Below are 4,129 nucleotides of genomic sequence, written 5' to 3'. Positions count from 1 at the left end.
GACCTGAGTCCCCCACAGCTCAACATAACAGCATGGCTTTACTTCCTATATTTCGTCTTCATACTTTTCTACTGGATGGTTAAGACCACAGTAAAGCAGGACCTGTGCAACAAGAGTTGTAGCTTTTGGGTCACAAGTGTAAATCTTTATGAACTTGGATTCTTTACATCTCAGTGGTTCTCTTTTTTAAGAGAGCATAAAGCATGAAGAACTAGTGGAAGATAAGTTGCTTTTCATCAGAGTAAACGTTTTATTCTTTAAGGACAATATCAAAATGAGAAGGTAATCTGCATGTTAAGAGAAAATACCAGGGCTGGTGAGATGGCTCAGTGGTCTAAAGCGCCTACTTAGATCAAGCTCAGCAAAGCACAGGGACCGCGGTTCAATCCCCCAGCACCACATGCCAGCCAGCCCCACCCCCTGGTGGGCTGAGCAGGCCACACACACACACACACACACACACACACAAATAAATAAATAAATTAAAAAAAAAAAAGAGAAAATACCAGCAAGGCATGTTTGTGTTTCATATCCAGATTATATAAATAATTCTTTTAATTCAATAAAAGGACAACTCAGTTAGGAATGAGTACATCGCTTGGATAGAAAGAAAGAAAGAAAGAAAGAAAGAAAGAAAGAAAGAAAGAAAGAAAATATAAAAATGACCAATAAGCACCTGAAACCCAGCATCATTATTCATTAGGAAATGAAGATAAAGTCACATTGAGATACTACCTCACACACTAGGGTTGGTGTAACAAAAAAAGATGAAAAATTACATGTGTTGATTAAAATACTGAGAATTTGAGTCCTTCATACACTGTTGACAGGAAAGTAAAATAATAACCTGCTTTGGAAAACATGTCAGTTCCCGGAGAAAAGGACAAGTGGATTCTGAAGTTCATATGGCTGTACAAAGAGGTGGGAATAGCCAAAGCAATTGTGTAGAAAGACAAACCCAATAGTCTCATGTTCCAGATATAAAAATGTGTTATAATATTACTCCAAAATCTGTGTAGAAAACTTATTGTTTCGGATATGGAAAAACAAATATCTCTTGGTAGGGTTTACACTAAATTCCATTTTACTTCCTGAGATGGTAGCCTGTTCATCTCTCTACACTATCCATGGATCATTTATGTGACAAAAAGATCAATAAATCTCCCTGAGAAGAAAGCCAATGAAAGTGAAGAAAAGGCTATTCCACAACAAACTCCTCAGAGTTTCTTAGGCTGGCTCCGGTAGAAAGTAAGCCATGCTGGGTTTTAATACATGCTAATTTTCATATGATTCACATAAATGTTCACTGTGAGAAATGCTTAAGTAAAGCTTCAGTCTCAGACTTCTATCAGGGTACAGAAAGGAAGCCACATGTAAAACAGTAGTTACCTAACCCAGAATGGTGAGGCTGTTAATACCAAAGGACAGGAAGTAGCCTTTGCTTAATATTTTTGATGTAATACTTGGAAAACACAGTGTACAACAGAGTGGTAAGTAGCATTATCTTTCCATCTCTCTAGGATGCAAGATCAATCCTTTGGATGTTCTTTAATTAACAATGGTATTTTCAACTTTTCTGCTTTTTGCATGTCATTCCAAACAAAGTAAATGATATCAGCTCCAAAATGTCTTGTCATTCTCAAAGAAGAGGTTAAAAAAAAGGTACACAAACAAAGATATCCCATGGTGTTAGATCCCAGCAGTATAGCATCATGACATTTATCTATAACATATTCAACAAAGACCATAAGGAAGGGCAAAAATGTGCGTATCTGTACAGGGAGTTTTTTCTTATACATGGACAACATTATTAACAACCCCATCTGAAGCTGATTTTGAATGAGTAATTTTGAATGAATAGAAACTAGAAGCCATTAAAAGCATAAAAGAAGAGAAAAAAAAAGACAACATTTATACTATTTTTTTGGTTATTGGCAAAAGTACTGCCTATTTTTAAGAATTATTTCCTACTGAGTTCAAGTAATTCTTTGTACTTTCTCTTGGTTTTTGTGGCTTTAGTTATTTCCTCTGCTTTCTAGCTAATTTTCTTGTCTGAATTGACAAGTCCATACATAAAACTCTATGAGATTGTACCTTTCTGGTCAGTTTTTATTTTTAACTCTCCAGTTATCCAATTTCATCATGTTTTGTGGGGGAGATATGGAGTAGGGATGAGGTGTTGACTATTTTTCTCTTTATTGTGTATTTTCTGTGTGATTAGGTGGCCTTTTATGTTATAGACTTGTCCTTAACTGAGAAAAAAGCAAGTGTCCAGTTCCCTTTTTATAAACAGGAAGATGATAGTTTGTTTTTCTGGTAGGTCTTTGGTCTTCTCCATATTGGCATTTAGTTGGGCCAACTGGAATGATTATAGTTCACAGAAATGTAATTAATTTCATAAGTGTTTTCAGTAGAGTCAATCTTATTTTAAAAAGAACATTATGAAGCCTTATTAAAAATGAATATGGCCAAGTACTCTGTATCTCAATAGAATATAGAGTTGGAAAAACACAAAATTCATCTGGAGTAATGAGACTTATTTATGAGTTGTCAAAATACATGCTGTTGGTTAGTGTGGCAAATTAGCTTTACAGGTAGGTAAGCCATGTGGATTTTTGAGGAAATTAAGATGGCTTATGGGAGAGCCATACAGCAAAGTCGGCTGATGAATTGTCTCTTACCCCCAAGTAGTGGGTGATGCTAAAGCCAAGGTTCATAGACCATTGTCAACGAATCAAACAAATCATTGAATCAACAAAGAAGTCAAAGTTAGCTATCAAATTCCAAAGCATGGAACTAAGATTTGAAAATTGGTGGCAAAAAGGCCAAGTCCCTGCAGGTACTACTAGGTCACTCAAGTGATAATGGCTTAGGCTCACATTTATCTTGCCTAAGTCATCCTTTACTGACTTGTTCACCGTCTGGCAGAACATGGTGGTTTATAGGGCCAGAGAGAAGCTGAGGAAGAAAAAGGACAACTTTTCTAATAGTAGGAATTGATAAAATATTATTTATTTATTTATTTAATGTATTTGGTACAGAGTCTCATTCTGCTGCTTGGACTCATAGTGATCCTCCTGTCTCAGCCTCCCTAGTGCTGGGATTATAGGCATGTGCCACTACACCCAGTCTTGGTGGCTGGCTCTGCACCTGAGCTGGGGCCGGCATGGTCGGCATACTGAACCCTGGTCCTTGCACTTGCCTAGTAGGTGCTTAGACCACTGAGCTATCTCCACAGCCTGTTGATAAAGTATTAAACTCCCACTGGGCAACCAGGCATCTCTTTCCTAGACATTTATTGACCAATTGACTGATAAATGGGGATTGAATTAATAACTTAAATGAAAATTTTCTGGCTTTAAGAATTCTATGTAATTAAGTTTTGTTTTCTTTTTTGTGTTAGGTTGTTGGAATATAGAAGGTCAACTACTTATTTTGGGTACAGATAGTAAACCTTATTTCCAATAGAAAGTGCTCTTGAGCAGCTATAAGGAAAACAAACGTTCCTTGCTCTGGAACTGTGGTTCTGAGTAACAAGGAGGTTCAAATTAAAATGTCTCAATCAGTAGCAAGAAGGATATTCCTTAAACTGACAGGACGGATTTTTTTCTGTCCTTTCCAGGGTACTAAGTGGTATTGATCTGGGTATATTAAATGACTTGGTACACTAGGAATGTTGGTTTTTACATTATTTCACTTCAGTAGTGACAACTAGACATGCCTTAGCCTGCTCTATTCTGAACAGGTTTTGATAATTCACATTGGATGTGGCACATACAGGAGCATGTTAGTATAACCACATGAGGTACATGACCGGCAGATACCTAGGTGTCTGCGTTGGTTACCAGGGCAGGATAGATTCTGTAATCATTGTTGTAGTCTTCTATTAGCATAAAACTTGCTAGAACTTTCAGAATTGGTCAGAATTTTGTAAAATAATGGAAATCCTCATAGAGATTTCAAGCCAGGACTGTATTTATTTAACAAATATTAGTTAGGTGGCTATTAGCACCAGGCACCAAGAACTGAAGAAGAAAAAACTGAGGCAGCAGACCTAGTCAAAGAGACAGTAGGCAAAAGAAAAGCGGTAATTAAAAATAGTGCCACAGGAGCTATAATGGAAAAAAAA

This window comes from Octodon degus, unplaced genomic scaffold (genome assembly GCF_000260255.1).
Source record: "Octodon degus isolate 3935 unplaced genomic scaffold, OctDeg1.0 scaffold00011, whole genome shotgun sequence".
NCBI lineage: Eukaryota > Metazoa > Chordata > Mammalia > Rodentia > Octodontidae > Octodon > Octodon degus.
Note: the sequence above shows the minus strand (reverse complement) of the source record.